At 45.1% G+C, this 21,098-nt stretch overlaps 1 long non-coding RNA gene across 3 annotated transcripts; it reads right to left on the bottom strand.

Moving 5' to 3' along the window:
* Window positions 1–221: 221 nt before the first annotated feature.
* LOC123330021 lies at window positions 222–20,914 on the bottom strand. 3 transcript variants are annotated; one of them, XR_006545712.1, is made up of 3 exons: window positions 19,783–20,914; window positions 7,076–7,263; window positions 222–1,854 (listed from the first exon to the last, which is right to left on the bottom strand). It is a non-coding gene; the product is annotated as an uncharacterized LOC123330021 (long non-coding RNA). The 3 variants fall into 3 exon arrangements; XR_006545711.1 differs by having other exon boundaries at window positions 222–1,814; XR_006545710.1 differs by having other exon boundaries at window positions 222–1,300.
* Window positions 20,915–21,098: the final 184 nt, after the last annotated feature.

The following is a 21,098-nucleotide window of genomic DNA, read 5'->3' as shown; positions in this document are numbered from 1 at the left end:
ACAAAATACCTGACCAGTTCTCATAATTGTCAAGGCGCTCAAAACTAGTCAAGTCTGAGAAACCCACAGCCAAGAGGAGCCCAAAGAGACATGACAAATACATGCAATGCGGGGGAGAAGTCCTGGATAGGAACCTGGAACAGAAAAAAGATATTAAATAAAAACCAAGAAACCTCAATAATGTATGGCTTTAATAATAATGTATCAATATTTGGTTCTTTAACTGTAAGAAATGTGCCATATGAACATCAGATGTTAATAATAGGAGAAACTGGGTATACAGGAACTCTCTCTTCACAATAATTCTGTAAATCTGGAAGTAAACTCTAAAAAGGAAAGTGTATTTAGACAAAGCAAGCTGTTGATGGTTGGGTTTAGTGTGGTAGTGTGCTGTGCTGAGATTCTTAGGATTTTTCATCTCTGTGCAGCGTGCTTTTGCCCCCAGCGGTCCTGCACTCCTTGGTAAAGACTGCTTAAGTCTGTTTCTGAGAGAAGAAAGGGAACATGACTGAAAGCTGGTATTTCACAGGCATTTATTTCCCTCCTAACTTTGAAGCTCTTCTGTTTCAGAAGAAGGAGCAGGATGCTGCCAGCTTCAGACCCATTGCTAGTTCCCACGGCAGGGACTGCAGACACCCTATCCTCCTGCACCTCCCTGGGGTAGGTGCAGGAGGGCAGGGAGAAAACCTGGATTAGCTCAATGAGGCTGTTTCCTAACAATCTGGTTGGGTTGAACAGAGTCCCTCCATCCCTGTCTCAGCCAAGGTGCTTCTCCTTTCTACCTTTGTCCTTGTAGTTCTCTGGGATGACTCTTGAGAGACCCTGGCAGTAATTGTAACAAAGGGAGAAAAGATGGCGAAGTCAGGGGATGGAGATAAATTATGCAGGGAAAATATTTTCTTTAGTCATTGTAATACAAGAGGAAAAATACAGTGGCAATAACTGTAATAATTGTAATACAAGCGGGAAAAGATGGTGAAATGAGGGGATGAAGATAAAGTATGCAGAGAAAATATTTTTCTTCATTTTTGTTCACAATAAGGAGGGAGAAATATTACAAGGTTCGGGAATTCACTGGCTCTTCACTCACAAGTGGTCCATTCGCTTGACTGTCTCGTTGACTGTCAGCTTCTTGCTTATGCATTTCCCCACCTGGTAAAGTTCGTCTCGACGGACACTCTGTGCCTCAGTGTGTGATGATCGTGCACTTGGATGATCTTTTCCCACTTCCGGTGGCTGTTGAGATGGTGCTGCTGAATACCCGAGTCTTCTGTCACTCCACAAGAACACCCACGACAGCCTGGAAAACAAGTTTACTGAGGATCAGAGCCAGATAGAGGCGGTCCCCTGGGTGGGCTGTTCTGCAGGAAGAAGATTTAGGGAGGGTCTACAAAGGCGATGATCTTCTTCTTCTTTTTTAAGAAAGGAAATGTTGGAGTCCTTGGACCAATTTTCAGTGTCTTTGGGAGCCGTAGGTGTTTATTTTTCCTAAACATATTCTTTGGAGGAGACTGGAGAGGAAGATGAGTGGTCCAAGCGCACACAGATGGTAAACCCATGGCTTCCATCAACAGCAGCAAAGAAATCAGCTTGACGCAAGCGGGTAACCTCTGAGACGGGAAATGAAGACTCAGGGGATGTGGGAAAATTTCCGGAGTCAGAGTGCAAGGCAGCTCCCAGGAGGCTCACAAAATGCCACAGAATCCTGTCCTTTCCCAAGAGGGACATCTTTTAAATGACAGCAAAGTAGATATTGAGCTGGGTACTCAATCAAGTCATTGGAGAGTTGTTCTGATTCTCTTCAGTTTTCCTCACTGGATAATAAAGCCATTAAATGTTATTGTTCAGAAAGAACTGCAAGAAAATATAAGTGAACATTCATCTCTTGAGGTAGAGGAATGGTTTCTAAACATGATGTTAAAGACAGAACATAAGGGGAAAAATCAGTGAATTGGACACAGTAAAAACTAAACATGTCTATATATTTTTAAAACCACTGAAATGACATTAAAAGTCAAATGACAACCCTGAATGATATTTCCACCACACTTAGCTGATCTAAGGTTTAAAATCTTAATATACAAGAAACTCTTCCAATTGAAATAAAAGAGAATACTTTAACAGAAAAAAATCTGTTAACAATAAAAATGGGTATTTATAAGAAAAAATCAACTAGCTAAAACTTTTGTGAAAAAAAAATTCTATAAAACTTGTAAACAAGGAAATTGAGTGTTAGTCACTGAGTCTTGTCCAACTCTTTGTGACCCCATGGACTGTAGCTCACCAGGCTCCTCTGTCCATGGGATTCTCCAGGCAAGAATACTGGAGTGGGTTGCCATTTCCTTCTCCAAGGGATCTTCCCGACACAGGGGTCGAATGCTGGTCTTCTGCACTGCAGACGGATTCTTTACCATCTGAGCCACCAGGAAATGCACATTAAAACAATCATGAAGAACCATTTCCTTAGTAAATTGCTAAGAAAAAATACCCGGCATTGGTAAGCATCCTTTAAAAAGTCATACCTTCATATATGTAGAATATAAGTTGTTATCAAAAGTCTTAAAAGTAAGTTTTTCCTTTGACCTCTTGCCTGGAAAATCCCATGGGCAGGGGAGCCTGGTGGGCTGCAGTCCATGGGGTCACAAGGAGTCGGACACAACTGAGAGACTTCACTTTCCCTTTTCACTTTCATGCATTGGAGAAGGAAATGGCGACCCACTCCAGTGTTCTTGCCTGGAGAATCCCAAGGACGGGGAGCCTGGCGGGCTGCCGTCTATGGGGTCGCACAGAGTCGGACACGACTGAAGTGACTTAGCAGCAGCAGCAGCAGCAGCAGCAGGAATTGTTGAGAAGAAATAATTAAGCATGTGTACAAAACTGTGTATTCAAGGATGTTCAATTCATTTTTTCTTAGCAGTTTACGAAGGAAATGGTTCTTCATGGTTGTTTTATTGGGACCCCGATGTGGGTCTCTAACTCTCTAACTGCTAAACAGTAGACGGTTGAGACACCGCTGGGGATGGGGCTTCTGCTGGAGCAGGGCCAGGTGTTTGAGTTGAGTTTCAAACATTCAAAATACTCATCATGCTCCTTATTTACAAAACAGAAACAGACTCATGGACTTAGAGAACAAACCTGGTTACCAGGGGTATAGGATAGGGGGAAGGAACAGTTAAGGAGTTTGGGATGAATGTGTACCACTGGTATATTTAAAATGGATACCCAACGAGGACCTACGTATAGCACAGGGAAATCTGCTCATTGTCATGTCATGGATGTCATGTCATGTCATGCCTAGATGACTGCGCTATTCACCTGAAACTTTCACAATATTATTATTGGCTATACTCCAATACAAAATAAAAAATTTTTTAAATGCTTATGTTCCTGTTGCTGATGAACAGCAAGAATGATCAGGCAGCTGCATTCATTCACCCTCACCTCCAGGCTTGCAGTGTTTAAGTGCCTGGCATCCTGTGCTGGCCATTGTGCCCAGCAATGCCCAGGGGTGGCTTTGCTTCCTCCACCTCCTATGGGAGGACTAGGGTTGCGGGGTGAGAGAGGCCTGAGGTCTTAGTAGTTAAGGGAACCCCAGTGCTGAGTTTGCAAATAAAACAGGTTTTCCCCTTTCTCTTTGGCGAAAGCAGAGAGATTCAGGCGTGTCTAAGTCTCTGAGTCACACGTGGGCCAGTTTCAGTCTTTCCTGAGGCTTTCTCAGTGTTTTATTCTCTTGTTTCTGGAGCCTGGCATGTTGCGGGTATTTCCCTAACAATTTCTGGCAAACAGGGAAGTGGATGCTATAGAGGCTGAATGGGAGGACAGACAGGCTGATGGCTGACTGGGGAGCCTGGGGAGCTCAGGCTGGCCCGCTGGAATTCCTTGAACTCTCCCCTCCTTTAAACTTCCTGGAGGGAGGGGTGTGCCAGCCCTCACCCCACCCCCACCCACGCCCCGGAGCAGTTTTTCCTGGTCTCAACCCCGAAGAGCAAGCAACAGCAGGCTGCCCAAACTGGAGAAAGCCAAACACTGGCTATTCGGGGCAAATAAAGCAAGCTATTGGATAGTTATGGGTTAAAAGGGTGTTTTTCCAGGTGAGGTCTCTTGAGAGAAGGACAACTAAGCAAAATTTCCAAACCAAGTCCCAAATCCTGGGTGTTCACATTCACAAAGCTGGAGCTCATAGAGATCAAGGTGGACGAGTGGTCAGCACTTAAAGAGGTGTCACTGGATATCAGGGGATTCTGGTGTCCAGGACTAGAAAAACCAGTTTGTTGAGATCTTGGGTCTGGGCAGAAGTTTATTTGCAGGTGAGAACACGCAGAATTAATACTAGTAGGAAACTGGGCTTCAGGCCAATGATTCACTGCCAGGGAAATAGAGCAGAAGAGAGAAACCACAGATCCCTGCAGGGTGGCTCCAGAAGGACTCGGGGTTCCAACCAGAGGGATGCTGGCTGGGGCCCCACTTCCCCACTGAAGGGTGTGGGCAGGGCAGGGCCCCCAGAGAAGGGCAGTCCAGGAGAGTTTTCCATTCTTGAATCTAGTATGTTAATTACCTCCTTCATCTTTGAACATTCCCATCCCATTGGTTCTTTCTTCCTCTGAATATCAACCTGCCCCAGGCTCTCTTATTGTAAAAGAAAGAGGAATCCTACATTGCTCTCACTTGACTACAACCACTCATGTTCCCTTTTATTACCAAAATTTTTCAAAAAGACATCTACAGTCAATGTCCCTCCTCCACCTTCCTTAATTCCTTAGAATATGACTTTCTTGGAGGCTTCTTAACTGGTATTGCTACCAAAGGTCACTATGACCTCTAAGTCCCCAGTTGGGACTAGCCTCTGCTCAGCTCTCCTTATTGACTTTTTAAAGAAGACTTTTCCTATATATATATACATATATATGTATATAAATACATATGTACACACACATATATATAATTTTAAAAAACACTGACATTTTGGTTCTTTAATTTTATTATTGGAGTATAATTGCTTTACAATGTTGTGTTAGTTTCTGCTGTGCAACAAACTGAACCAGCTTTATGTGTGCGTACATCCCCTCGCTCCTGAGCGTCCCACCCTGCGGCTGCCCTCTAGGTTGTCACGGACTCTGAGCTGCTCCCTGAGCTACACAGCTGTTTCCTAGCAGCTATCTATTTTGCCCTCTCCTTTCTCTACTGTGTCCACAACTCCTTTTTCTATGTCTGTGTCCCTATTCCTGCCCTGCAAATAGGTTCATCTGTACCACTTTTCTAGATTCCACTTGTGCGGTGCTTCGTCACTCAGTCGTGTCCGACTCTTGCGACCCCATAGACTGTAGCCCGCCAGGCTCCTCGGCCCATGGGATCCTCCGGGCAAGAATACTGCAGTGGGTTGTCATTTCCTCCTCCAGTCCAACTCTTTAGGACCCCATAGACTGTAGCCCTCCAGGCTGCTCTGTCCATGGAATTTTCTAGGCAAGAATACTGGAGTGGGTTGCCATTCCCTTCTCCAAGATTCCACATATATGCATTAATATGTGGGTTGTTGCACAGCCATGTCCAACTCTTTGCAACCCCATGAACCGTAGCCCACCAGGCTCCTTTGTCCATGGGTTTTCCAGGCAAGAATACTGGAGGGGGTTGCCATTTTCTCCTCCAGATATGTGTTAATATACAGTATTTGTTTTTGTCTTTCTGAAATTGCTACCAAAGGTCACAGTGACCTTTAAGTCCCCAATTTGGTCACCTTTGCTCAGTTCTCCTTTCTGACTTTTTGGTAGCATTTGACAATGATAAGCATGGCTGTCACTTGAAATTGTTTTGTTTTTGACCGCAGGGGCATCTCAGCATCTTGAATTCCTGCCCCTGGGACTGTTTCCTTCTGTTTCTTTCTTGGACTAGTTTCTCTGCTCTGCATACAGAAGGCAGCCAGAACCTGCTGGGGTGAGTCTGCACTTAGCTGAGCTTCATCCGGTGCCTGGTGTTGGAAGCACCAGGAAAATGTAGGCCTGAGAGAAAAAAGCCTGCCCTCCCCGCCACGAGCTGTGTTCCCACAGCTCCTCATGTACCTCCACTGTGGGCAGTGCTCAGCCCTGGATCTGTTACTGCAGAGTGGCCTGTTCCCTCTACAGACACGAGCATTGCACGAGCTTTCTGACTCACTCTGAGCCCCAGTGAGCGGCACTGCTGGGGTACTGGAGGTTCTCCTGTTGTTTGCTTGCTTATAGAAGGACCTCAGCCTGAGCAACCCAAGTGTGTGTTTATAGGAGGCCGTGGCTCTCCAAGATGCAGGTTTGTGTTTCTAACTGCCTACTGGGCACAGTCACATAAATGTCTCAATGTCCCTAAGACCAAACTCATGGTTCAGAACGGTCATTCTCCCAGAAAGACTCAAGTTCGCAGCTGCTCTCCATTACATCTGACATGCAGCTGCCGGATCCGGGGGTGTCTTGCTTCCCTACCGCTCATCCGAACCACTTTTCTCAGAACCTCTTCCCGGCTGAGGCCCTTCCACCTGGACTGACACGCAGGCCTCCTGACTGCTCTCCTCACCTCCCAACTCTCCATTCTCTGATCCAAGCACGTTGGGGCCAATCAACCTTGAACCGTTTGGGTTCTGTCACTTCTGTATCCTCAGTTAGTCATCAAATATAGTCTAGGTAGTCAGAAAATCTGCCTACAAAGCAGGAGATGCAGGGTTTGATCCCGGGGTCGGGAAGATCCTCTGAAGGAGGAAATGACAACCCACTCCAGTATCCCTGCCTGGAGAATCCCATGGACTGAGGAGCCTGGCGGGATTCAGCGCATAGGGTCCCAAGCAGCCGGACATGACTGAAGTGACTGAGCTCGCAGGTAGGCCTCAGGCCTCATGTCCCATCTCCCTGTCCCGTTCCTCTCCTTTCTCCACAGATGGCAGGCCTCTCACCTGGGTAACTTAGTCTTGGAAAACCTTCTCCCTAGCTTTCGCCAGCTAAGTGCCATCTGCCCGAGGCTGCCTTCCCTGTAACCATGGTTCGAAGTGGTCTTCTCTTCTCTGGTCTCCTAAGAAGAAGCTTTGTTTGTGCCTCCCCACACGAAGGAGTGGAGATACCTCAGTCTATGTCATGTCTTGAGGGAAGCGCTGTGTCCACAGTGCCTGGCACATTAGAGGAGATGGAAGTTCATTTGCCTGATTGAGTGAATCACTTTATGGAAACTTTTCTCCCAGAGATCTGAGATTTTTCCACAGTTACTGTTACCAGCTCTTTCCACCCGAGATAGGTCTGTGATGGTTGGTCCCTATGGAAAAAAAGATTCCATTAGGATTAGGCTCTGTGTGCCAAGTATATACAATCTAAAGAATGAACCAAAGGGATGCAAATGTTTCTCAGACATGGGGGTTATTGAGGGCCAGTGAGAGGAAGGGGAGGGGAATTTTATGGGGACAGTGGAGCAGTTAAGACCTCTTTGAAAAGTTTTCTTGCGGACTGAGGTTTTAAACTCACAGCATGCCTGATTCCCTGTTGGGTCCTCGGTCTGATGCTGGATCAGCCTGGGAACGTACTTAGGAGTTCCTCCCGGCTTTCTTCTGAGTATCCTTGTTTCCTTTCCTCTTTTTTCTGTCCCTCAGCCCATCCTATAACCCATTTCTACAGAATCTTAGTTCCTGAACTCGATATTTCCCAGGAACTATTGTACAAGGCAGAGGATAAGAGAAGCAGCAGATCTTTTGCCAACAAGAGATGCTGTCCTTAACCCTCTACAATCTGACATCATCCAGTCCTTCTGCCTCCTGGCTTCGAGGGAGTTCAGTGGGAAGCCCTGGCCGGATCAGAAGAGCCATGGGGCAGGAGAGAGGAAGACTGAAACCAGCCTGCATTTAGTGGAGTTTTATAGGCACTGATTAAACTATTGTTAAAAAGCAATTACTAAGTGATTACACACCTGTGGCTGACCCCTTCCCAAGAGTGTGGTGTGAAGCCCACCTCATCAAGTCATCTAGGATCTTGCTAGAAATCTAGAATCTGAGGCCTCTTTCCCAGGCCTGAGTCAGAATCTGTATTTTAGCACGATTCTATAATGATTTCCATTCACACCAAAGCTTAAGAAGCACTTCCATGGACATTCTATTCTGGGTTCTTAAAAATGTGTTCCGAGAGCCAGTATAGAAATGCAGCGACCAGTCACACTGCAGAGGCAGAAAGGAGGTGTCACTACTGAACCGCCCCATTTCCCCCAGTCCTCACAGGGTCGCCTCTCTTTCTCAAATCAAGGGGCAGTTGCGATTTGAGAGGCCACTAGAACAGGGGCAATGGGGAGGAGGAGGGAGCGGAGAGGCCCTAAAGAGATGCCCGTGCTCCCCACTGCTGTTCTCACGTTCTGCGGAATTGTTTTCGGCAGGTGAGGGTCCTTCCTCACCTGCTTTGAAGAAAGAATTCATTACAGTGACCAAGATTGCAGAGCAGACAAGGAGTTTATGAGAAGTACAGTACGTGTGGGATAGTGCCCTGGCAAACTTGCCGAGTGAGACACACCCTGCAGGGGAAGCTTAGGTTATTAATATGGATTAGTCTTCCAGGATTTAGATGAGGAGAGTCCCTTGGACTGCAAGAAGATCCAACCAGTCCATTCTAAAGGTGATCAGCCCTGGGTGTTCTTTGGGAGGAATGATGCTAAAGCTGAAACTCCAGTACTTTGGCCACCTCATGCGAAGAGTTGACTCATTGGAAAAGACTCTGATGCTGGGAGGGATTGGGGGCAGGAGGAGAAGGGGACGACAGAGGATGAGATGGCTGGATGGCATCACTGACTCGATGCACGTGAGTTTGAGTGAACTCTGGGTGATGGTGATGGACAGGGAGGCCTGGTGTGCTATGATTCATGGGGTCTCAAAGAGTCGGACACGACTGAGCGACTGAACTGAACTGAACTGACTCCTTTTTCCCCTCCCCTATGATCGCCTTATCTATAATTTCTTATTTGGGCTTCCACCAGGCGCCATCTTGAATCTTTCCAGAAACAAAACCCACAAAGTTGTGTGTGTCAAAACCACAATACTAATGATGTTGTAATGATATTACGAAGAAACCAAGGTTACTAGAAGATGTCTTAAGACCCCTTCTGTGCATCTGTCAGTCTGGGAAATCCTCTCAACCACAAAATTGAGGCCACTATGGAGGGCTGTTTTGTCTTTCACCCAATCAGGGTGTGTCATTCCCACCCATCCTTTATCTTAAAGGGCCAGCGTGAAACTGGCTGCAGCAGATTAACCTGAGTCCTATTTATCTGCTACTTCAGAATGACTCCTGCCGTTTCCGTGGGGCAGGTTAGGAGGGGATCGAGGCAAGAAGCCAGAGTGAGGAGCTCTGGGTGTTTCCTAAAGGACCGCCAGCCTGACTGGTGCAAGAGAAAGGCAGCTCCAAACCTTGAAACAATTGAAATGTCGATCAAGAGATGAATGGATAACTAGATTGTGGTGTTGGAGAAGGAAATGGCAACACACTCCAGTATTCTTGCCTGCAGAATCCCAGGGACAGAGGAGCCTGTTGGGCTGCCATCCATGAGGTCCCACAGAGTCGGACATGACTGTAGCAACTCAGCAGCAGGAACAGATTGTGATGTAGCCATACGGTGGAATCCTTTGTCTCTGTTTAGTCGCTCAGTCGTGTCCAGTTCTTTGCAGCACGCCAGGCTTCCCGGTCTTTAACCATCTCCCAGAACTTGCTCAAACTCATGTCCATTGAGTCAGTGATGCCATCCAACCATCTCATTGCTGAGACAGAATGTATTTTTGATGCATGTGGGAACATGGATAAATCTTAAAATAATTTTTCTGAGAGTAGCAAGACCCTCCCCCACAAAAGAGCAATTTTGTATGACTGCATTTATGTAAAACTGAAAAAATGCAACTAACCTCTAGTGACAGCAGGTTAGTGGTTCTTGAGACTGAGGGGCCAGCAAGGGCGGGAGGAGGGGTTATGACGGCACCAGGAAAGCTTTGGGGGCGACAGCTTCTCTATCTCGATTCCTGCGAGGGCTTCCTGATGTGCTTGTAGTTCAGTCGCTCGGTCGTGTCTGACTCTTGCGACCCCATGGACTGTAGCCCACCAGGCTCTCTGTTCATGGAATTTCCCGGACAAGAATACTGGAGCAGGGCACGACTAACACTCAAGATGCCGACAACAAGCTGACATTTCTCATCCGGATGGGGGGAGAGAAGCAGTGGCGTGGCTCTTCAGGAGAGGCTGACTGGGAATGCGACATTGTGGGTGTTTATGCAGCCTGCTTAGAGACAGAGTCCATCTCTGGCTTCGTATTTTAAAATTTAAGGCACAATTTACATAGGGCAAAATTCATCCTCACTGTAGAGTTCTGGTGGATTTTGAGGAATGTGTACATTCGTGTAACCACCACCCTAAGCGGGATCTAAGCAGGGTCAAGAACACTCCACCACTCCCAGAATCTCCCCACACCACTTTGTAGTCAACCCCTCTCCTCACCCCCAGTCCCTGGCAACTACTGGCCTGTTTTCTGCCCCTAACGTTTTGCCTTTGCAAGACTTTCATGAAAATATCATAATAGAGGAAAAGCAGACACCATGTGGACTTTTGAGTCTGACTTCTTTCACTTAGTGTAATGGGTTTTTTTTGTTTGTTTCCTCAGAATAATACTTTAACAATCTGAAAATCTGTTGTTTTGGTTTTAAGTCTTTCAAAAGGAGTGGTAAATCAAAGGTTCATTCACTATCTCTGTGTGGGTATATGTCTCAGTGTGGACAAATGTCTATAGATACTTTTGCCTTTTATAGTCATTTTAGCCCCACTTAATTGGTACATAAAGTCATCTTATTTTAACAATGTTAAAACCTAAATTTATATTCTAAATCTAACACTCTTCTTCCAAACCTGCCTCTGTCTCTGCTCTAAGTCTGCTCCTCAGCCTCCATTAACGGCAGACCTTTGGAGACCACCAACAGTCATAGTTTGAGAAACCAGAGATTAACGCTGGACCTTAAGTCCCTGTGACCTATATCAGTATAATGTTTTTGAGGGTCCTTCCTGTTGTGGAATGTATTATTAAAAATATTCCTTACTCTTCGTTGCTGAGTAACAGTTCATTGTATGGCTGCAGCATCATTTATCCATTCCCAGTGAAAGGACCCTTAATTCTGTTTCCAGCTTTGGGCAATTTTGAATAAGGCTACCGTAAACATTCACATCAAGTTTGATGTATGTCCATAGGTTTTTATTTCTGTTAAGAGTGGGATGGTTGGGTCATGTTGGGTCATCGTTGGGTATGTGTTTAACCTTATAAGGGACTGGCAGCTGATTTCTGAAATGGTTGTACCATTTTACATTCCCACCAGCAGTGTGTGAACATTCTGATTGTTTCACATCCTCAGTTGGAGGATGGTTTCATCCTCAGTTGCGAAACCAACTGCTCCGCACCAGCAGTTGGTATCGTTGGTGTAGTTTGAGTGATTGAGTGAGTGAGTGGGTGAAGTCGCTCAGTCATGTCCGACTCTTTGCGACCCCGTGGACTATAGCCCCCCAGGCTCCTCCGTCCATGGGATTCTCCAGGCTATTCTAATAGGTGGTGGTATCTCAGGGTGGCTTTACTTTGCTTTTCTCTAAGGACAAGGGGTACTGAGCATCTTGTCATGTGCTTGTTTGCCATCCATCTAGCTTTAAAGGGACCCATTCAAATGGTCTGCTCTAGCTTCATTCTCAGTGGTTGAGATTGAGGCTCTATACAACAGGGCTCTCGTAGCTGTCAATACAAGCGGTTTTAGAAGCACGGAGTAAAGCAGTGCACCCTGAGAAATAGGTGGGGAGGGGGAGAGTGGATCAGAAGGATCAGTGTCATGGTGTTTAGATAAACTGTAGAGGGAATGTGTTCTCAGTGGCTCTCCTGCATGGAGGAGGTCAGGTAGAGAAGAGGGGTCCCGGTTCTGTAGAGGAGGAAATGTACAATTAGCCTATGGACGGCAAGAAACACTGCTATTCTGGAAGTCAGCTCAGTGAGACTCCACTTCCTTGGACCTTTCTGGAGAAGTGGGAGGCAGAGTGATAAAGTGAGTGGTTAGGAATTACAAACACAAAATACAGAACTGCAAAAAATGTGGCTAGAAAACTACATAGCTCTCTCCTCCTTGGTGGATTCAAGGTGATGGTTTCCTTCTCTACTGAAGCGGAGACGTTCCCATGATTGTTGTGCATTTGCGTCCTAGCTTAGATTGCTCAAGAAACATCTCAGTACGTTTCGGTTGAGGACCCAGGGTGTGAGGGGGCCGCCGGGTGGCTTATTTCCCTGCTGTTCTGCCCAGCCCCCCTTCCTGGGGCCTCAGTCTGCCCATCCCAGGACTCAGAACCTCCAAGTCCTGGGATGGGGAGAAGGAACAAGCCATGGACAGCCCGGGGCATTGCTAAGATGGGGCTGGAAATGTGGATTTAATTCACAGCAGGCAGGTAGACTGGGCCAGGAGCGGATGCCTTCCATGAACATCTGTCCCCAAAGATCACAGCAGAGAGCAAGCGAGTCTGGGGTACATTCATCCACAACAGGGCCAAGAGAGGAGGCAGAGGGAATCGGTCCAAGTGGGATCTGCCTCGTGGAAGTGCAGCAGTGGGGCACCTTGCTCTGGGCTCCAGACACCCTCCTGCAGATAGCTGTGCTGTCCCGAGCCTGCAGGGCAGGGCCTGTGGTCATCCTTTTCGTATGCCCTGTGCCTACAGCACCTGTTTAATGGCAACAGGACAGATAAGGCAGGAGGAGTGCCGGGAATCCCAGAGGCTGGCTCTCCCAGGAAGAAAACTTGGGAAGCTTGTATGACTTTTGCTCTCTGCAGAGCTCTTTAGAAGACAATCAGCGTTAAGCAACCAGGCCCCAGGCCAGGCCTCATAGGCCTAGTGGGTCACTGTCTTTGTTTTGCTCAGGAAAGCTGTCCCCATGAAGCACTTAGGGGTTGGGACCTGGGCCAGAAATTACTTTCACTCTCATAATCCTATTCTGAAGGTTTATAGATTTTTTATTTGCAGGCTTAGAGACAACCAAGTCTCAAACATTTCTCTTTGCACAGTGAATAATTCCCTGCCCCTTACTCCCCACTTCCTGACGCTGTCCTTCCTATTAACTCACACGAAAGAAGGCACATTCTTTCCCTTTTCTGGCTCTAACCACCTTAGAGATCAAAGGTGATTCTGTTCCTGATGATCTACTCCCTTTAACTGGATGGGTGGATTGACCCAGAGGATCAAGTGTAACCGGGTTCCCCGACCCAGGGCATCAGCTGGTCATTCCCATTTCACCAGAGAAAGATCATTCTTAGAAAAGGCCTGGGGACTTCCCTGGTGGTCCAGTGGTTAAGACTCTACCCTGCAAGGCAGGGGATGTGGGTTTGAACCCTGATTATGGAACTAAGATCCCACATGGCGAGGAGCAACTAACCCACATGCAGCAACTAGAGAGTCCGTGAACCACAACAAAAAATGCACGTGATGCAGTGAAGACCTCGCCTACCACAACTAAGATCCAATGCAACCAAATAATAAATTAATACTGAAAGAAAAAAAGAGGCCTGGACCTGGGGCTTATTCCTCAAGGGGCCCTGGCTTCACACTGAAAAATCTTCCTTCTTCAAACCTACACAGCTTTGGCCCCTACTGTACTGGAGTCTCCAGCAGAGTCACTTGGGCGGAGAGTTGCTAGAGAATTTATTCTATAGAGGCTTCAAATACCAGCTCTTAATTGTTCAGGCATTGCTGCCACATGTAAGTTTAGTTCATTGATTCCTGTAACTATTTATTACAGTGTATTTGCTGTTGTCATTAATCATTTAGATTTACAAGTAAGTCTAAATGATTAATAAATTCTTACGCATAGCTTGCCCAGCCCTGGAACCTGGAGAAATCATTATTACACATGTTCTCCCCTTAGATGCCCTTGAGCAGCGCTCTCACTTCACATACAAAATGGGAATCCAAGGGCGGCTGCTTTGCTTTCTCTCTCTTTTTTTAAATTAGTTTTTATTGGAGTACAGTTGCTTTACAATGTTGTGTTAGTTTCTACTGTACAGCAAAGTGAATCAGCTGTGTGTGTGCATATATCCCTTCTTTTTTGGATCTCCTTCCCATTCAGCTCACCACAGAGCACTGAGTAGAGTTCCCTGTGCCATGTAGGTTCTCATTAGGTGTCTACCATATACAGAGTATCAATAGCATATGCATATATTAATCCCTGTCTCCCAATCCACCCCACCCCCCTTTCCCCTTGCGATCCATGTGTTTGTTCTCTACATCTATGTCTCCGTTTCTGCTTTGTAAATAAGATTGTCTATACTAACTAGACACAGGTGAGAGGATGGGTGGTGGTTTTTTTTTTTCTTTCTGCTCCCAAAACAACTCATTTTCTGGTGTAGAGAATAACATAGAGCTAAATATTTCATTAGGAGAACAAACACCAGGAACACATAAAGAACTTAGCGTGGAGAGAGAATAGGGAAATTTTAAGGATTGGCAAGGAGGACCTTCCTACAAAAAATAATACACACCCATGGAAGAGAAATTATAAAATTCAGAGAAGCTAAGTGGATAAAGTTAAAAAGTCACCCATTATCCCCTGATTCTGAGTTAATTAACGTTTGCTCTAAGTGCATATATTGGAATGTGAGTATTTGCCCTTGCATAGCCATTTGTGTGTTTACATACAATTTTTCTTTTACAAAACAGCATTCTGTGCATGTTTCATAACTTGCTTTTAAAAAATCAAATATATCATGACAGTCTTGTCCTGTCAGTATGTACTAAATAAGACTTCACGGTATGGCCGTACCACAATTTCCTAATTAATTTCCTCCTAGGCATATCTTTTGCATCAAACTAATCAGCCAACTCGGAGAAGGCAATGGCACCCCACTCCAGTACTCTTGCCTGGAAAATCCCATGGACGGAGGGGCCTGGTAGGCTGCAGTCCATGGGGTCGCTAGGAGTCGGACACAACTGAGCGACTTCACTTTCCCTTTTTACTTTCCTGCATTGGAGAAGAAAATGGCAACCCACTCCGGTGTTCTTGCCTGGAGAATCTCAGGGACGGAGGAGCCTGGTGGGCTGCCGTCTATGGGGTCGCACAGTCAGACACGACTGAAGCGACTTAGCAGCAGCAGCAGCAATCAGCCAGCTAACAAGTTCTAAATGATTCTGGCTACAAAGGCCAGGAAAGAACTTAATGAACTAGAATGAAGTTAAGTACAATGCCATAGGATGGGGAAAATAACTAACCATGTGGAATAGGGGAAAGAACCATTGTGTAATATGCTGAGGACCTAACAAAAATTAGGCTGAGAATAATAGAAATCAGGTAATGGGTCTAAAATAAATCTATGATGCCAAAGAAAAGTAATTTTGAAACTGGAAGTTCTAATTCTTTTGTTAGGCAAGTTGCATAGCTTTTTTTGAACCTCAGTTTCTTAAATCTGTACAATGGGAATAATTGTGTCTATATCAAAGAGTAACTGCAAATGCAAAATGATTATAAAAGACTTGAAGAGTGCCTGTCATAGAATAGGTATAAATAAAAATAATTTTAAAAATTAAAAAATAAATTTAAAATAATTTTTAGAGAAGAATAGAATAGATGCTGGAAATATCTGTTTCCTGCATCACTTCCGGCCTTTGGGCTGTGCTGCTCTGTGGCACTGTTCGGGCAGGAGGGTGGCCCCCTGCGCTGTGAGCAGACGTCTGTGCTGCTGTGCTCCGATCATCCAGGGGCCTGTCGTAAAGGATGATTTCCATGGAGATGTTTCAAGTTAAATACCACTTCTATGGATCTAAGGCCTTTATGCAATTTTTTCTACAGCTAGTCTAGTTGGCTGGACGGCGTGAGTGTGGTTCCCAGACAGTGGCATCAGCTGTGCCTGGGAACTTGTTAGAAATGCAAATTCTGACTCACTGAATCAGAAACTGTGACGGTGGGCCCAGTGACCTGTGTTTTAACAAGCCCTCCTGGGGATTCTGATGTGCGCTCAAAGCTGAGAACCACTAGTGAGGCAGGAGGCCCAGAAACCAAGAACCACTAGGTCTAGAATATACTCTACCTCCCAATTCACTCTGGGACCTGGGGCAAGTCGCTTCCTTTCCTTAAACCTTCATTTTCCTCATCTGGAAATTGGGACAATAACATCTCTTTGTGACCTCAAATGATTCTTTCATAGACTGAATGAACTTAGGCAGGTGAAAGATATACAAAAATGTATCATATACTGGGTTGGCCAAAAAATTCATTCAGGTTTTGCCAGAAAACCCCAAACAAATTTTTTGGCCAACCCAGTATAAATGGAAGGTATTCTGATTAGGCAGGGTGATGTATAAAGCACCCCTATTTGATGAAACATGGTCTTATTTTTATTGACCTTTCAAAGAAGAGTCTGTGACCTCCACGGGAAATCTCACTGGATGCTTTTACAACCCTCCCAGCATTTTCTCCTGTGTAACCTAAATCCCATGAGTGAGCTCCTTCCGCGTCTCAGAGATGTGCTGAGGACGTTATCAAAAAAGAAAAGTCATCGAGCAAAGTAAAAAGCCCCTACACAGAAGAGGTACCCTTATTTGTTTTCGTCTCTTGGTCCTTAGTGAAGCTGGAGAACGGCAGGTCACCCCTTGGGGCAAACCGTTCATCTCCATGAAGGCTGCTATTAAGTTGCTCCTCGCTTCCCCTCTTTCCAGGCTGAAGAGGTCTGCTTTTTAGCCTCTGTTCAAAGGCTTCATTGTGCTCCCTTGGGTCATCTCTGCTTCTCTTCTCTAAGCCTTTGCCCTCTGCTGTATATAGCAACAGCCTCTCAGGAAAGTGCGGTCCAGTCCCCTGAGTTCTGGAGCCTGGGACGTACACAGAACCCTGGTCCCCATGGGAGGGGATGTGGGGAGCATGGCCTCATGCCTCTAGTCACCTCCCTCCATGGACAAAGCACCACCCCAGTGCCTCCGAGGCAGGCTGCAGCTCCGGCAAGGCTCAGATGTGCTCCACTCTAACTTACCTAGTCGTTCATGTTTTCATTTTTATATTTCCTTGGTGTACCACCTTTTATTTGCACCCGATGGTCTTTTCTATTCTCCCAGTATCTTTAATTTCTCTAATAGAAAAATCAATTTAATATTTATATATGCATAGAAATTTAGAATATATATGCACAAAAAGAAGGGGAGGAGAAATGCTAGAATCTTAATAAGTAGTTAACTCTAGGGAATGAGATTACACATGATTTCATTTGCTTTCTTTTGCTTCTCTGGATATTTAAATTTTTCTATGATTGACACATTAATTGCTTAATATTTTGAAAAACAAAAAGACAAAATTGGAAAATTAACTCCTGCATGGGTACAGAGCAAAAAGAAGACAGAATATGCTTGTGTTAAGGAAGGCTCACTGCCCCACAGGAGTTTCCATTCCAGAAGGGTACAAAGCCATAGCATGGCCTATGGACCTGGCTTGTCTAGACTGTCCCAATTTTCACACTGAGACAAGCAAGCCGGGACAGCTGGTCACCTACCTCCAGCCCTCTTCTCTGCTGAACCACTGTGGCTGCTTGCCGGTGCCCACGAGGCATTTCTCTTACATGTCTCACTTTGCCAGCACCGCGAGGTTCTGCAAAGCTGGCCTCAGAGACAACAAGCCTCAGGATCATCAGCCGTGTGTTTGGTTCCAGGGAGACTTAGCAGTAGGGGTAGGTGTAAAGGGTTCCCTACTGAGGCTGGGGAGTGTGAGCAAAACCTTCGGGCCCTGATGGAAGATGAAGGTTCAGTGGGGGCATCCGTGTGGCTGTGGAGGCTGCTGACAGTGTTTCTGTGAGGGTGAGGGCAGAGGGTGAGGGCAGAGCAGGCCACTGGCCGCAACTTCTTCCCCTGGACATGAATCATGCGGGGACTTCTGTTAGCTGTGTTCCTCCCTTTGCTTTAAAGATGTTATATTTATCTTACCTAAAAATCTGAGTTTACAAAGGTTTCATTCTTAATCAATGGTTCTCAATCCTGGCTGCATAGGAAGATCACCTGAGAAACTTCTAGAATGCTCAGATCTCACCCTAGACTGGTTAAATCAGAATCTCTAAAAAGGAGCAATCCCACTGCTGGGCATACACACTGAGGAAACCAGAAGGGAAAGAGACACGTGTACCCCAATGTTCATTGCAGCACTGTTTATAATAGCCAGGACATGGAAGCAACCTAGATGTCCATCAGTAGATGAATGGATAAGAAAGCTGTGGTACATATACACAATGGAGTATTACTCAGCCATTAAAAAGAATACATTTGAATCAGTTCTAATGAGATGGATGAAACTGGAGCCTATTATACAGAGTGAAGTAAGCCAGAAAGAAAAACACCAATACAGTATACTAACGCATATATATGGAATTTAGAAAAATGGTAACAATAACCCTGTGTACGAGACAGCAAAAGAGACACTGATGTATAGAACAGTCTTATGGACTCTGTGAGAGAGGGAGAGGGTGGGAAGATTTGGGAGAATGGCATTGAAACATGTAAAATATCATGTATGAAACAAGTTGCCAGTCCAGGTTCGATGCATGATACTGGATGCTTGGGGCTGGTGCACTGGGACGACCCAGAGGGATGGAATGGGGAGGGAGGAGGGAGGAGGGTTCAGGATGGGGAACACATGTATACCTGTGGCGGATTCATTTTGATATTTGGCAAAACTAATACAATTATGTAAAGTTTAAAAATAAAATAAAATTAAAAAAAAATAATAAAATCCTTTCATAAAAAAAAAAAAAGAATCTCTAAAAAGGGAACTTAGGGAATTTATACATATATGTATAATATAAATATATAAATAATTTATATATGCTATATAAAATAACAAGCATAATATCTAAAGGAATTTTTCTATATTACCTTGAGTATAAGTGAATTTACATAGACTTTATATACACAATAATATATAATCATATGTAATTAATATCTCATTATTATATTATAATACTATATAAAATTCCTTTAGATATTATATATCATTATAATACATATATTGTGTCATTATAATATTATGAAATCATGTCATCATAATATTATAGTGACATAATATCAAAGGAATTTATATATAATTACATATACTATGTAATTATATATAATTAATATATCATATTATATTAATTATAATAGAACCTTATAAAAAGCATTATATATAATTTCTTAGAAACTCATGTATATGTATGATTATATAACATATAAATGAAATTTATGTAACATTATAAACAATATAATACTAAATTATATATGATAGATAATATTTAATTATATTATATATATGAATTCTTTAACATAAACTTACCTATTACATGTCGTGACATTATACATAAATTCCTTTGTACATGCATTATATACATATTATATAGTATATATAGTTTTACTATGTATGTAATAAATTCCTTACTTTTCCTGAGGCTCCTCCCTTCTTGGTTTCCCCTCTGCACTCACCATCACTACCACAAAGCACTATCAGTACGTACGTACACACGTAATCTTCTCAAGGGGAGTGCAGCCGTGAGCAAGAGTCACTGATTGAGACATCTAGGATGTGTGATAAGGGGATCCTGCAGGTCAAGTTCGCTGACTGAAGGACACGCAGGGGAAATGAGTCAGCAGATCCCAGGGCAGAGTGGAGAAGGCAGACAGGCAGGAAGGGGTGCAGGGAGAAGAAATCTGTCTTGAAATTCAGGGAAATGACTCAGGAAAGGACCTGAGATTCTGGTCTAATGTTCAGGACTCCAGAAATCTTTCTCCAGGTGAACAGGAAGTGTCTTACCTTGTAGGCACTGCTTATCAATGAGAGGTCAGTGGTGTGGGCCGTGGACCCTGGAGTCAGAGCTTAGGCTAAAGGATCAGGTGAGGGGATGAAAATGAAGGGGAAGGATAACTGGCTACCACACCTGCCCAGGACTGAGATAAAAGGGCACTGCGCTCTTGGAGGAAGAGTGAAGCTCCAGCTCAGCCTGCTCAGGGCACTCTTCCGGGGAGCGCTTGGATGAATTGCTGACCACTGTGGTTTGCTTTTATTTGCCACGCCCAGCCTCCGTCCAAAGCAGCTGCCCTGATCTGATGCTGCCTTGCTGGAGGGCACTGTGTTCCCCGCAGGTGTTTAGAAAACACAGAGGGCAGCGAGGACTTCAGCTTTGGCCTGTGCTTTCCGCACTGGGCAACCTGGGATTCAGATGGAGTTATCTGAGGGTCAGATGAGTGTTAGTAGGGCAGGACGTGTAGACCTGCTAAAGAAATGAGCTGCACACATGCTGCTTTTCTCTTTTCCTAAACGTTCTTAGCCAGGCTGTTGGGATACGAGCTGCAAAGGTGAGGCCATGGGCGCCATGGAGAGAAGGATGCCTCTCTGACCCTCAGCTGTCAGCTCAGAGGCTCTAAGCCAGTGGGTCAAAGCAATGGCATCAAGAGCATCACCTAAGGATTTTTTAAAAATATAGATGCCAGGGCCCCACCTCTAGGGATCCTGACTTAGTTGGTTTGAGGTGGGATCCAAACTATAAACTTTATTTAAATATTCTCCAGGTGATCCTAAAGCATAGTCAGGGTGAAAGCCACTGATTTTAGCTTTGGCTGGGCAACTAAATAGGTGATCAATCAGGAAGGGATGTAAAGGGTGGGGGGGTTTCTAAAGAGGCTCAGAGGGCCGTTACCCCGGGACTGGTCCCGGTGCTGGTTTTTATTTTGCTCTTTTTGCCTGTTGATCTTTTCAGTTTTATAATTTTTTTGGCTGTGCTGGGTCTTTGTTGTGTGGCATGTGCGCTTTCTCCAGTTATGGTGCTCGGGCTTAGCTGCATGGCATCTTGCTTCCCTGGTGGCTCAGTGGTAAAGAATCTGCCTGCCAATGCAAGAGACACGGGGTTGATCCCTGGTTTGGGAAGGTCCCCTGCAGAAGGAAATGGCAACCCACTCCAGTATTTTTGCCTGGAGAATCCCATGGAGGGAGGAGCCTGGCCGGGGGGTCACAAAAGAGTTGGATTTAGTGACTTAGGACAACTTAGTGACTAAACAGCAATAGGGCTTCATGAGCTCCTCTGAAGTCTCTCTTCAGCTTTATTGAGGTATAACTGACAAGTAAAATTGTAA

The sequence above is a fragment of the Bubalus bubalis genome, chromosome 17, assembly GCF_019923935.1.
Source record: "Bubalus bubalis isolate 160015118507 breed Murrah chromosome 17, NDDB_SH_1, whole genome shotgun sequence".
Lineage (NCBI taxonomy): Eukaryota > Metazoa > Chordata > Mammalia > Artiodactyla > Bovidae > Bubalus > Bubalus bubalis.
Note: the sequence above shows the minus strand (reverse complement) of the source record. Positions and strands in the feature narration are given on the sequence as shown.